Raw genomic sequence first — 14744 nt, forward strand, 5'->3', positions numbered from 1 at the left:
GGCAGCTCGAGCCATAAAAGGCAACTTTCGGAACGGCGGCCGCTCATTGGCCGCCCGCCGCTCACTCACCGGCCTCGCCGCACAGGGCAGCATTTTTTTACCCCCTCTCCCCTCCTTTTGCAAAAAAAAAAAAAAGAGAGAGCGAGAGCGAGATTGAGGAAGGGAGGGAGGAGGAGGGAGAGTTTTGGCTTTGGCCGCCCTTGGGTGCTGGGTTCGTGGGCCAGGGTGCGCGCCCTGGGCCACCGCCTGCCCCGCTCTCCGCACCCCCTATCCGGGACCCTCGGGGTGTGGATGTCACATGAGCAGTGCACGCCCGATTGGCACGGGTCAGCTTGGGTACTGCCAGAGGCCTGGTTGCTGTGGGCACCTGCTTGAGGAGCAGCGGGAGAGGGGAAGTGAGGTGGGGGCAGTCAGGGGTCACTGCCCGTTGCCAACATTAGCGAAACTGCCTGGACGGGCTGGGGGTTTCTGGCTGGAATGGTCAGCTTGCTACGGAGCAGGGGGGCCCTACTCAGAGGTCTGGGGCTGAGGGTAGGGGTTGGGGGAGTCAGGGGGCTTGTGGCCACTTAGAAGGACCTCAGGGCCCAGGCCCCAGGACCTCAAGGTTTCACTGTGCGGAAGTCTCCCAGCCACCCCAGCCACAGGCTTTGGGCTCCATGGAGCAAGGAAACTGTTCCCATGGTGCCAGGCTGCCTCTGAGGGCTGCCTGGGCACACCCAGGCCAGACCAGGGCCGTTAGCCGGTGGCCGAGCAGCTGCTAGGCCCTGCTGGGCTCAGTACAGCCCTGAGGCCTGGGTCACCATCCATTGTCATGTGTGGCTACAGCTGAGCTGCCTGCCTGGACCATCTGGAGTCTGCAAAGAACACTGGGGAGGGACACTGCCTGTGCCAGAGAGGAGCTGGGGGACAGTGGTGGTGGGAGCTGTCCTTCAAGAGCCTCTGGTCACTCTTTCTTGCCCTGGGTCTGTTCACCAAACACTGGGCAGGACCTCTATCTATGCCCAGGAGTGTTCCAGGTGGTCAGCAGTGAGTGGCCCACTTCCCTGTTCCGGGAGCTACTAGCCTGATTTGGGTAGCCACATCTTGGTCAGTGTGTCCGGACAGAAGCCCAGGGCCATGGGATCCCAGAGTAGCATGTGGCTCTGGCTAGGGAGGCATGCAGGCCTTCTGGAGCTGGTGACAAGAAGCTGGACTTGCATATGAAGAAAACAGGAAGGTGGTCCAGCTAGGGGCACACACTAGTTGCCACCACTGGTCCATGCTGGACACCCTGTCTGCCCAGGGCTTTGCAGCACATAGCACGTGCTTGGGGAATGTGTGTGGAAATGAAGGCTCCATTAGCCCTCATAGGGGTGTGGTACCTGTGGCCAGGAAAGAGGTGGCAGAGCACTTTGAAGATGGACAGAGTGACCACCACCCGGCTTACAGAGGAGGTCATAAGCTCCGAGCCCCATGCACACATTCCCAGAGGCCTGCCAGGTGACTTGCCACTGCTCCACTGTTACCGCCCAGGCCTGGGAGCACTTTCTCAACCTGTCCACTCCCTGCCTCCCCTCCCTGGGGGCTGGACTGCCCTGTCCCTGGCCTTGTGTCTCTCAGTGGCAGGAGTCTTGCCAGCCGCCTCAGAATCTGCCAACCCTGTGATTCAGCAGGCTGGGGGGCAACCTTTTCCACTCACTGTTGATGAGGCTGTGCTCCCGTTGTGTGCACAGAGCCTAATGGGTGCTGAGCAAGCGGGGCGGGCCAGAGCTATAGGGCAAGGGTCCTGAGCTCTACCTGGCCTCTTCTCAGAGGCCTCTGCCCAGGCACCCAGCCAGGGGCCTGTCAAGTGACAGGCACTCCAGCTCACCTCGCCTCAGGCTGTAACATTCCTGGCCTTCTGGCTCCCTCTGCCTGCAACCGCCACTTCCTTTTGCTCTCCTATGCATCCTGCAAGGCCCATCCAAGAACACCCCTCCCTGGGGAGCCCATTAGCATGGTCCACATACACCCTCCTTCTCACACAAGATCACTGTGCTGGGCCCACATTTATAACTGAACCTTTGGAGGGTCTTGGCCTCCCTACTTCCCACCACATGCACCCCAGGGGCCTACTCTGCTAAATGAAAAATTGACCACCTGTCTGTCCTCAATCCCTGGGAGGTGCAGAAGGTTAACTGAAAAGCTGTAACTGAAAAGCTGGGGCTTCTAGTATACCCAGAGACACTTTGGAAAAAAGGCCTGGCAATCTATTTTTGAAAAACCAGTCTTTGAAAACCCTATGGAGCACAGTTCTCTGACACACATGGCATTGCCATGAGTTGGAATGGACTCCACGGCAACTGAGTGGCATCTGACTGGGTGTCCTCAGCCTTCAGAGAGGACCCTGTGGAGATGGGGTGCAGGAGGGGGCTAGGGCAGCCAGCCTAGGTGGGGGAGGCGCTCAGTTGGCCAGTAAACAGGCCAGAGAGAGAAAGCAAGCAGAGGAAGAGGAAAAGAGGAAGTGGAGAGCTGGAGGGAGGGGGTGGAGAGGGCAGGAGAGAGGAAGTGAACAGGTTCTTCTTAGCTTGGGAAATTCGCTCTTGCAGGGAGTTTCACAGCTGGGACTTCAGGTCTCGGCAGAGCCACAGCAAGACCTCAGCTGGGGCCCAGCCGCTGCAGACTCCACCTGCTCCCCTGGTACTTTTTCTTTCAGCGCCTTGGTCCCACCTCCATGCCTTTGCTCTAGGGATTCCCCCACCCTGCAAGGCCCCCAGACAAGGGGACATCTCTAACACGGTGTCTTGTAGCATTTACAGTGCCTATGGAGGGGCCACTCCCTTGAAGCCCCACTGCCAGGCGGGGGTCCCACGCTCCATTTTTTTGAGAAGGGAGGCTGAGCAGGGCAGGAGAACTCCCTTTCTAGACTTTTGGCTCCAGTAGGGCAGAGACCCCACATACAGTAGGTGCTCAGTGAGGGGTGACTGAGTGCTGGAGTGAAGGAGGAGCTGAAACATCTCGTTTTTACAGATGAGGAAACTGAGGCAGGACTGGTAAAGCACGTAGGGCTGGCACCCCTGTGTGAAGGATCCAAACTCCAGGCACCCAGAGGTGGCAGCCTCACCTTCCTTCTGACATTGCTGCTCCCTGGCTAAAGTGTCCCCTGGAATGTCCCCAGGGACCTGGATCAAAGATTCTTCAAAAGGCTGAATTCCTGGACTCTTCCCTCCTCAGCACTTGCCTCCTGAGGACCAGAGAGGACAGCACCAGCTCTTGGTCACACAACAATCCATCCTGAGGCCCCATACCTGCTCTCTCCTGCCACTTCTTGCCCCCATCTCCCCTGTTTCTAGAATGTTCTCAAGGCACAACCCAGACCCCTTTGAGCAATTGGACCTCAGGAATCTGGAGAGCATGTGCTGGGGGTCCCTCTGCCTCCTGCCCAAGATCTCCTCAGCCTTCAGTGTCCCCTCTTGGGCTGCCTCCTCCAGGAAGCCTACCATGACTTCCTCCCTCCTCTGCCAGAATAGCAGTAGCTTTCCTGCTCAGAAAGGCAAAGAAGTCCAGCCAAGATCACACAGCAAGGGCACAGCCAGGAGCTGAATCTGAAAGGCCTTTCCTCTGGAGCACCTCCTAGATCACACTGATCCTGCTTCCCACGCACCGATCAGCCAGACAGGCTTCCAGAGTTCATTAGGCACTGTTCTGAGCAAGGATCATGAGTGTAATCCTTGAGACAGACCTCGAACAAAAGAGCAAAGAAAAACAAGTCTAATGCCTCTCTCAGGGCAAGCACAGGTTTCCTTAAGAAGGAGAACCTGAGACCAAATCCACTGCCATCAAGTAGGTTCTGACTCATAGGGACTTTATAGGACAGGGTAGAACTGCCCCGTAGGGTTTGGGGGCAGTTGACCTTTTGGTTAGCAGCTGAGCTCTTAATCACTGTGCCAAAGGACAGTCAGGGTGGGCCTCTCTGGGGAGGTGACAGGCAGCTGAAGGAGGTGGTGAAGAGAAAGGGAGGGTTTCAGAGGCAGGAGGGCTGGGCTGGGCCATGGCCAGGGTCACGGACTCCACCTAGGCCAAGCCTCCAGACATTGCCTTTCCTTGTGCCGGACAGTCGGGGCCTTCCCTGCTCCCCGCCACTCATCTGGCAAGGGGGGACATTGCCCTAGAGAAACTGGGAACTGCTGACGCTTCTTGGGAGAGTTCGAAAAAATCCTTAAAAACTACCCTCTCTCTTGCAGTCCCCAGGGCACCCAGAGAAACCTGCCTTGCCCTCCCGGGGAGTTCCCAGCCTTGCTCATTTGATTCAATTATTCAGACAAAGAAAAAAAGTCTCCCTGTACTTTCCCTTCTAGACACACACAGATACATATACGCATATGCATACACACATATATATACATGCACATGTACTCTGTACTCATGTACACACATACACACACATCAGCTGGTTCCTTTCTTCTTGTCACTGAATACGTCGGCCATAGGGCCAATTGTCCCTGTTCTCCAGATGAGAAACTGAGCCAATCCAGATAGACCCAAAGAGCTGAGAGGGAGCCTCCCAGGCAGCCTGGGGTAGGGGGCGGCCAGGGGTCCTGGCTTCCCAGGCCCTCTCGTAAGGTTGTGGTTATTACAGGCGCTTCTTCCAGCCCCTCCCTTGGCTCCCCACAGCTTGCCTGGAGTGGGTGGCCAGCTGGAGGCTCTGGCAGCCCTTGGGACCCCTGGGCCCCTCTGCTTGAGATGTTGGCAGCAGTTCAGGCCAAGGGTAGGGGGTGGGGCGGCAGCAACTTCAAGTTCAGTCAAGTGGGATTCTAGGGGCTCTGGGTATTGATGTTTGGGGTGTTGGCCCACGCACCCAGCGCAGGGTTGCCAGAACAAGCAGCTGGGAAACCGGGCAGGGTGGCCCCCAGCTCACAGAGAGTGGCGGGGAGAACAGTCAGTGTGAGCTTGGGCTTCCAGGGACATGGCCAGTGTTGGTGTCTCACTCCCTTCCTACCGGGTGGCCTTATCCCTGTTGATTTCCTGCCTGGCCCTGGGACTCAGAAATGGGTGCTTGAAGTGCCCATAGGAGTGGGGTAGTGGAGGTATGGGGGGCACCCCCCTGGAGGGGCCTGAGGAAGTGAAAGGGGAAGGGGGAAGGGAGGTGTTGGGAAAGTGAAGGTGGGCGGGGCACAGCTGACTCACCATCTTGGGCTCAGCCTACCCTTCCTGGCCTCCCCCCCACCCCCCCATGTCCAAGAGAGGAAAAGGGAAGGCAGAAGTCCTGAGAGCCTACTGTGCGTTGGGCATGCATCCGGAGCTCTGCCTGGATCACCACATGCTCTGGCCAGAATCTCCCCATTGCTCAGACGGGCAAACCAAGGCCAATGAGGGTGAGAGATTTTCCCCTGCAGTTAATAGCACAGTCTGGCTATTACCAGAACCTAGGACTCTAGAGCCTCACTCAGGGCTTAGGACCGTGGAGAGCCTTGAGGGGGCTCCCTGAGTCCTTATGCTTTTATGTGGTCACTGTTCACAGCTTCATGTCCCAGATGGGCAAACTGAGGCTCAGAACAACAGATAAATCAGCCAGGTGGTAGCAGAGCCAGGTCCCCTGGGCTGACGGTAGGGAGCACACTGGGCTCCACATGGGGCCCTCCTCAGCTGGCACTGACTCCTCGGCCACGGGCCTGGGGCCTGTCCAAGTGGGAATTCAATAGGGCACGGACACATAGCCACGTAACCAGACCTTGCTCCGCCAGAAATCTCTGCTGCCGGCTGGGCTGGCCTGACCAGGAACCTCAGGCAGCTGCCTGGGTTTCCTGATGTCACCCCCAAACCCAGCCTCTTGCTAGCTGCCAGGGACGTGAGGGGCCCAGCCCACATGGTCCACTGCGGGGGACACCAACACAGTCATGACCCCATGGGATTGGTTCCCCAGTGGCCAGAGAAGACCCCAACCCAGTGAAGGCTAGGGAGGAGGCCCAAAGGTGTTACGAGCCTGGGATATGACAGGCGAGGTCAGGGGAGGGCAGCAGCCAGGGCTTCCCAGAAGTAATTAATGGAGGCCCCGTGAACTGAATCTCCCAGGCCTCTAGGGAGTAATTTTAGCTACCTAATTAAGTCAGCTGGGCTGTCTGCTAGCCAGGGGCCACCAAGGCCAGAGGTGAGCAGGGCTCAATCCCGGGACACCATACTTTGGCTGGTGGGCTCCTTAGCTGCTTAGACCTGCTCTAGGGAGCCTGTAGCATTGGGAGTGTTTAAGGGGGACCAGGGATGTTCCTGAGGGCCTATGTGCAGGGGAGTTGTTCAGGCCCAGGTAGGACTTGGCAATAAGCCAACTGAGCACAGGAGCAGGGGGCTGGACACTGGGACTTCTTCGCTCAGCCCAGCCAGAGTGATAGAGCCCAGTTGGGTACCTGGGAATGAGGTAGCATCGTCCCACCCCAGAGGCCCTCTCTTGGGGCCCAGCCTTCCCCTCTTGGAACTACGTTCAGCTCTGTGTTGAAGGGATCCAGCTCTGCTACCCACCTGCCAGACATTCCTGGGAGGTGACCCCAGGACTCTGAGCCTGCAGGGTCAGTGAGACCAGGTGGTGGTGACACAGTCTGGGCTGGGCTTGTCACAGGCACCTTGGAAGCACACACCCCCTGCCTATTTACAAAGGGGAAGCTGAGGCCCAGAGATAGGCAGAGGCTTACCCAGAATCACACCACAGCACTCAGGGAAAGCCAGAGCCTCAGTACTGGGGGCTTTGCATTTTGTGTGCCACCTGGATGGTACAGACAATGCTTTGTCTTCTGCCAAGAGAGCCAGGGTGTCCAGGTCCCCACTTCCCTAGGTCAAAAGGGAACAGTTCTTGACCTGGGCAGGTCCCACCCTGCAGGCCCTGGCTCTGCACTACCTGGTCTCCAGGATAGAAGCTGCCCTCCTTGCCCTGTCCTTGCAGCCCTGCCACCCCTACCACTCTCCCTTTCCTGAGTCAGATGGATATGCAGGTCCCACGCAGGACTGGGCTCCGTCGTGCCAATGCCAACTTGTAGCTGCTGTCCCCACTACCTACAACACCCTTCTGGGTTATCTTGGAAGCGAGACTCCAGCATCATGTCCTCTATAGAGCCTCCAGGTTAAAACCAGCAAGAATTCCTGCCCCCTCCTGAGTGATGGGCCTTGTGCTGGGCTCGCTCAGAGACTCAGCAGGGAGCCTGTCCCACCCAGTTCCTTTCTTGTGGGCCTTCCAAAGGCTGGGGGCCTCATTGCACTGCACCCTTCTTGTGGCCTCTGCTCCATTCCTGCAGAACAGGGCTCCCAGGGGCTACCCTCCCCCCAAAAAAAGAACAAACCAAACCAGTTGATTCCAACTCACAGCAACCCCATGTGTGTTCCATAGGGTTTTCAAGGCTGTGACCATTTGGAAGTAAATTACCAGGCTTTTCTCCCGAGGCACCTCTGGGTAGATTAGAACTACCAATCTTTCAGACACTAGTCAAGCCCTTAACCTATTGCATCACCCAGGGACCCAGAAAGCTGGCTCATCAGGCTCCCAGTGCACAGGAGGCAGCTGGGACGGTAGAAGCAGGTAGAAAGTTACAAACGTGCAGCTTTGTCATCTCCCTGCTGAGGACACAGTGATGTGTTGGTGGCAGCAGTCATGTGGCTGACCCCTGCCTCAACCTCACAGAGCTGTAGACAGGGGACAAGAGTGGGTGTACAGAGACTCTGGGCTGGGGCTGTCCAGAGCAGGTATGTGGGGGCCACACACTGGAAAGTCACATAGGTCTCTGCGATGTGATGGTGACGCTGCCTCTTCTCTGTCCCAGAGCTGCTGGGGGGCTGGAGGAGGGGAAGGGGTGTGGTGAGGGCCTCCCAACAGAGCAGAGGAGAGGCCGTGCAGGGGCCCAGGCACTACCTCTGGGGTTGCTGGGGAGCTGGAGGTGGGGGGAGGACACGCCCCGCCTGCTCCCCATGTAGCAGGAACATGTGCCAGGGCTAGATCGGCCACCTGGAATTCTGCCAACTGCATCTGTCAGGGCACCCAACCTCAGAGGTGGGAGGCCCCCAGATGAAAGCTACAGCTGGAGCTGGCCATCACTTCAGAGGAAAAGGAAACCTCCTGAATGTCCCCTGGAAGGAACTCAGTCTATGCAAACCCTACGGGAGCACCCTAGGGTACGAAGCATCACAAGGGGGATTTTGTGGTTGGGGGGTTAGCCCATTCGGCACAGCTTCTAGGGTGTGCAGTAGAAGCTGTGATGTCCCACGCAATGTCCAGTGCTATAAACGGAATTAACCACACCCATTGCTGTCGAGTTCATTCCGACTCATAGCAACCCCACAGGACAGAGTAGAACTGCCCCATAGTTTCCAAGGAGCAGCTGGTGACTTCGAACCTCTCGGTTAGCAGCTCAGCTCTTAACCGCTGTGCCACCAGGGTTCCATAGATTGAATTATGTCCCCACAAAAGGTATGTTGAAGTCCTAACCCCTGTACCTGTGAATGTGACCCTGTTTGGAAATAGGATTTTTCTTTTATTATCAGTTAATGAGGTCATACAGAGTAGGGTGGGTCCTAATCCCTTCTGAGTGGTGACTTATAAAAGGAAAGAGCACGAAATAGGGTCACACACAGGGAAGATACCGCGTGCAGATGCGTCTCTAAATAGCAAAGGGACACCAAGGATCACCAGCAGCAGCCAGAAGCCAGGAGAAAGGGGTGGAACACATTCTCCCTCAGAGTCTCAGAAGGAGTCAACTTGGCTGACACCATGATCTCAGACTCCCAGCCTCCAGAACCATGACGAAATACATTTCTGTTTTTTTAAGCCACCCACCCTGTGGTATTTTGTGACGGTAGCCCGTGGACACTAAGAAATCCGGTCGATGAAGGGCTTTGCAGAGCCCAGCCATCTTGGCAAACATGGGGCAGCTTGGAAGGGCCGCTCTTGTTCCGGAGGTCCCCATAGGTCGGCCCAGGCTGCCACTGCACGCCCGCCCCTCAACCTCTGTTGGTCCCAGGGACCCCCAGGTAAATGGCTCATCAGACTCCCCCTCAGAGTTAGCTTTTCGGGTGCTCACCCTGTGACACTGTGCTGTGTGACCCCACAAGACAAATCGGTTCCCTCCTCATGGGTGCACATGCCTGTGATGCACAGAATGTGCAGAGTCTGGGAGGAAGGGCTCCTACTCAGGAGGGGAGGGAGGGGGAGAGAAGGAGAGGGGACATGTGGTGGGGGAGCGGTGGGGGAGGCATGCGGGAGGGGGTGCAGGGGGACTGCCACCCTTTCCTTTATGTCTTTCTGGATTGCTTTTCAACAAGAGAATGTTGGCACAGTATTTGAGCAAGAAAGAAAAGAGGAAAAAAGGGGGAAATGAGCAAAAGGCTTGAATAACATTTTATAGGACAGGATATCCGAATTGCCAATAAACGTAAAAGGAGTGTCATCGTCATTAGTCATCAGGTAAATGCAAATCAAAACCATAAGGAGATATCACTTCACACACCCACTAGGATGGCTAAAATCAGAAAGTCAGATAATAACAAGTGTTGGCAATGCTGTGGAGAAATTGGCGCCCTCCCACTCTGCTGGTGCCAATGCGAAATGACGCAGCTGCTGTGGGAAACAGGCTGGCTGTTGCTCAAATGGTAAACTGTGTAGTTACCGTGTTATCCTTGTTAGTTATCCTGGAGTTGGCTCTGACCTTACGTGTAACAGCATGTATCATCTTCACAATTGTTGGTATGTTTGAGTCCCTTATTGCGGCTACTGTAGTGCCTTCCAACCTGGGTGAGTCGTCTTCCAGGACTATGTTGAACAATATTCTCTTGTGATCCATAGGGTTTTCACTGGCTAATTTTTGGAAGTAGATCACCAGGCCTTTCTTCCTAGTCTGTCGTAGTCTGGAAGCTCCACTGAAGCCTCTCCATCCTGGGTGACCTTGGTGATATTTGAAATACTGATGGCATAGCTTCCAGCATCATAGCAACATGCAAGCCACCACAGTGTGACAAACTGATAGTATGTTACCATCCCCACCCCACTGCCGTCTAGTTGATTCCGACCTATAGCGACCCTATAAGACAGAGTAGAACTGCACCACAGAGTTTCCAAGGAGCACCTGGCGGATTTGAACTGCCGACCTCTTGGTTAGCAGCTGTAGCACTTAACCACTAAGCCACCAGGATTTCCTATGTTACCATAAAAAAAAAAAAAATATGACCTAGCAATTCTCCTCCTAGGTAGATACCCAAAAGAAATGAAGTCATATCCCTACAAAGCCTGGTATACCAATGTTCATTGCAGCATTGTTTACAATATCCGAAAGGTGGAGACAAACCAAGCATCCATCAACAGATGAGTAGAGAAATAAAATGTGGTATATTCATACAATGGAATATTATTCAGCCAAAAAAAAGGCATGATACCTGCTACGACATGGGTGAACCTTGAAGACATTATGCTGAGTGAAAGAGCCAGTCACGGAAGACCACATATTATATCGTTCCACTCATATGAAATGTCTAGAACAGAGAAATCTATACAGAGAGAAAGTAGATTATTACCGGTTGCTTGGAGTGGGGAAGGGTAGAGGGGTAGAGAGGTAATAGCTAAAAGGTACAGGGTTTCTTTCGGGGTGATGAAAATGTCCTACAATTGGCTGTGGTGATGATTGCATGTATGTGGGAATCTAGTAAAAACTAACTGAATTGTACATGTTAATGGGTGAATAGTATGGTACCTGAATTATATCGCAATAAAGTTGTTTTCTTAAAAAATAAAGAAGAAACTAGTCTATGCTGGTAGAAGTCAAGGTAGCTGCTTTGATTCTCGATCTAGTGGCACACTGGTGGTGGTGGTCTGGTTGGGAGAGTGTGGCGCACCTCCGGCAGCCTCACCTCACATCCCGGACACACTGGCCTTCCCTGCTCTTTACAGAGCCAAACTCCTGCCTCCCTCAGGGCCTTGGTGTTGCCCTTCTTACTGCCTATAATGGTTTCCACCCACCACACACACACATACACCTTTTTGGGTTCTTTAAGTCCTGCTCATCTTTCAGGGCTCAGTGCCAACTTCACCATCTCCGGGGAGCCATTCCTGATCACTAGACTTGACGGCACTGGGTTTTCTTAGACCTGGTCAAGGCTCTGGTACCTCCCTAACCTCATCACAGCTGATAATTAGATATATCTGTGTGATTACAGGTTTACTCTGTCCCTCAGGGCTCCAAAGTCCACAGGCAGGGGCCACATCTGCTTTGCTCACTGTGGCTGCCCCAGCTCAAAGCATGTAGTTGGTATTTAATAAACTCAGCTCCTATCTGCTGAAAGAAGGAAGGGAGAAAGGAGAGAGAGGGAAGGAGAGAAGGAAAGAAGGAGCGGGGGAAGGAAAGAAAGAAGAAAGGAAGGAGTGAGAGAGAGGGAGAGAATGAAGGAGAGAGGAGCGAGAAAGAGGGAGGGAGGAAGGGAGGAGGAAAGAAGGGAGAGAGAGAGGAAGGAGGTCAGAGGGGGAGGGAGGAAGGAAGGAAGAACAGAGTCAGGTCTGTATCAGAAGGTCCAGAGGTGACAAGCATGGATGTGCTGTCTCTCAAGGGAGTGATCATCCTGCCCCAGGAGGGTGTGCGCACAGTCTTGGCAGGGAGGAACGGGACTACGGAGAAAGGGGCTGGGCTGGCACAGGCACAGGGCTCACACCTCCCATCGGGTGTTGGCGGGTGGGGAGGAGGAGGGCCAGTATCACCGGAAGTCCTCAGGTCTCAGGCTGCAGCTGACTCAGTCTCTGATAATAGTCACAGGTCAGGCTCCAGCCGGGTACTCCCAATGCCCCCAGGGAAAACAATGACTGATATCCTGAATGTATGAGGGGTTGATGTAGAGGAGGCCAACCCAGACTAGGGTCTGGCAAGCCTTCCCAGAAGAGCTGTCTTTTTCTCTGGGCCTCGAAGTTTGAATAGGAGTTTACCAAGGAGGCAGTTTAGGGAGGGCTTGACAGGAGGAGGGGTTGGGGGAACCACAAACATCTGACACGGCTGGGTCGCTTTGGAAATTGAGTCAGGTGAGATCTTGGTGGGGAGATAAGGACTCAATACTATTTCTATCTGGCCGACACCCAGTAAAGTCCTATCATTTTACATGGAGGCCTCAATTGAGAGAGAGGCCAATTGGGTGAGGGGGTTTAGGGTGGCCATAGGGGCTGGTGAACCCTCTTAGCACCGCCTGGCCCCCTCTCTCTGCCCTGCTCTCTCCCAGGACACAATTTTGGGAAAGGAGGTCAGAGGGGGCTGAGGGCCCTTACTCCTTGAAGGGAAGTAATATACTGGGCCTTTATTAGTTCAGGTCCCATTGTACAGATGGGGAGACCAAGGTGGACAACAGAGCCTAGGCTTACGTAGCTGGGCCAGGATTGGGTACTGGAGCCCATAAGAGCAAGGGACAGGTCCCTCTGGGTGTTGGGAACCCCATGGACAGCTTCTGGGGCCAAGAGCTGTGGGTACCATGAGGTCTGCCAAAGAGCTAGGCAGAAACTGGAAACTAGAACTCAGAACCAGGCCTCCTGGTTGACAGCTGTGGGACCACTGTGCTTCTTTCCCCCAAAGATGATTAACTGTCCGGAGAAGGAAAGCTAAGCTGCCTGGATCACCCAGCAAGAACGTGGCATTAGACCTCAGCCAGGAGGTGGGAAAGTGCTTCAGGAGTGGAGATTAGCTGGCACCTGGAATGCCTGGGGCAGTGGTGTTCTCAGAGGACTCAGCAGGGCTGGGCACAGGTTCAGGAGCTGGGACTTTGTTCTGCAAGGGGTGGTGGGAGCCATAGAAGGTATATGAGCAGGAGAGGGGCACGACCAAGTCTAATGTTACAGGAGATGGCTGTACATTAAAAAAAAAGGCCCAAGAGGGCTCTGAAACAAACTCTGTAGTCTTGCTTCCAGACTTCCCTCTGCCTCTGGCCAAGTAGAAGTCTGTATTAGAAGTACGAGACCTATAATAATAATTATAATAATACTAATGAGAATAATAACCTGTGTGTCTGTGATGCTCTTTCGCTTTTCTGATGCTCTCTAATTTGATTTTGGCCCCATAGCAACCCCAAGAGGGAGGCAGAGCAGCTCTCATCACCCCATTTTATAGTTGTGGACATGGAGGCCAGCAGTGGAGGTCGAAGACATGCCTGGGGGGTGTCACTTACTTCCCCACCTTCGAGCAGGGCCTTTCCTGCTGCATTTGCCGCCCACCAGGTCCCTCCTGGATGAGGTAAGGTGGTGGGCCCTGTCTGGGACCCAGTGTGCCTCCATCCCCCGCAGCCAGGTCCTGTCCTGCTTGATTCCCCTCAATCGCCCCATGAGGCAGATGCTTCTCATACCACAGGTAAGGCTAGGTCAGGTGAGGGACCTGTGCAAGTTCACACATGGCTAGGAAGGAGGTGAAGCTGGGACATGTCTGACATCTGTGTGGCCCTGGGCAAGTCACTTTACTGGAAGGTCCTCGGTTTTCTCATCTGTGAAATAGGAGTGCAAACCAGATTTGTGGGGCTGTCCTGAGGACGAAAGGAGGATGTGTATTGTGTGCTCAGGACTGCTCTGGTTCCCAGAAAAGTGCTGGGGCCCTTGATGGGCTGGGGTGGCAACAGGGATGTGGACAGGGAAGAAGAGAAAGAGGAGGGTGTTCACGAATCAAGCTGAGGAGCTGAGTTTCCGGGCCATGCCCCAGCCCACTCCCAGGGGCTGCCTGAGCCCAGGTCAAAGGGCAAAGTGTGAGGCTGGAGTCAGGCCTCTCCCTGTCATCCTGGGGCCACTTTGTCCTGGGTGTGGTGCCAGCCTTGGAGCCCAGCACTCTGCAGGCATTCCCCCAGCCCCCACTGTACTGAACCGGAACCCCAGTCCTGCGGGGGCTGGGCCACTCACATGCACACTCAGGAAGGGGCCAAGAAGGAAGGTGACTGTAGGGTATGGGGAGGTCCCAGGGCCATGCTCAGAGCCCCACAGGCCCCGCCCCTCCCTCAGAGCTCAGCTCTTTAGGCCTCAAGATCTGGGAATTTCTGGGGGGCTGGGGGAATCCCCCTTGGGACTGCCTAAGAGAGCCTTGTGGGTGTCCGGAACCCTCTAGTCCAGGTCCACATGGCCCTACAGCAGAAGAGTGGCCTGTTTGTACCACCTGCTGTCTCTGAGCTTCAGTATGCCCATCTGGGTAATGGGATCGGATGGCAACAAATGGCCTCCAGGGGCTGAAGGTGGGCACTGGACAACCCTGGGGGACGTAAAGTGGTGGGTTCTCAGAGCCCTAGGCCTTTCTCTGACCTCCTTCTGCCCTGTGGGCCAGGCTGTCCCTGCTGGGTCCAGACACCAGGCCTCTTGGGTCACTGGACTAGAAGACTGAGGCCCTAGCTCTCCCAGGTGTCAGAGAGGGTCTTGCTCTGAGCCCCTGGCGGTTATCAGAGAGCCCTCTCCATCTACAGGTGAGCGCGGCCAGACCCACTTGCCAGGCCAGGGCTTCTAGCGGGGGTGGGGGACCACCGCCTGGGCAGTGCCGGGGTCAGCTGGGTCCAGGCTCACCCATGTCTGGGTTCAGCCGGGGTTCGAGCCCAGGGCCACGCCAGGCTCGGGCTCAGCCCGGATCGGAGCGGGGGGCCGGGCTCTCATCGGCGCTCCCAGGCCGGCCGGTTTCCAGGGCGCGGGCTCCGCGCCTCCCGCGGCCAGGTCCCCGGCGCGGCCGGAGATAAACTACCCGGCCTCGGCCATCGGGCCGGTCCCCGGCCCGGCCCCCACCCCGCCCCTCTGCGGCCCGGCCCACTTGGCCCAGCTTCCTCTCCATAAA

The 14744-nt window shown here is 55.6% G+C and overlaps 1 long non-coding RNA gene across 2 annotated transcripts in view; it reads left to right on the forward strand.

The window, feature by feature from the left end:
* Positions 1 to 11: 11 nt before the first annotated feature.
* Positions 12 to 14744, forward strand: part of LOC111752446 (uncharacterized) — a 30069-nt gene continuing 15336 nt past the window's right edge. The window contains exon 1 of one of the 2 annotated variants that reach the window (XR_002787370.2): positions 12 to 14385. This is a non-coding gene — a long non-coding RNA (uncharacterized LOC111752446). The remainder of the gene's footprint in view (positions 14386 to 14744) is intronic. The other variant, XR_010323701.1, reaches the window with a different exon arrangement.

Source organism: Loxodonta africana, chromosome 12 (genome assembly GCF_030014295.1).
Source record: "Loxodonta africana isolate mLoxAfr1 chromosome 12, mLoxAfr1.hap2, whole genome shotgun sequence".
NCBI lineage: Eukaryota > Metazoa > Chordata > Mammalia > Proboscidea > Elephantidae > Loxodonta > Loxodonta africana.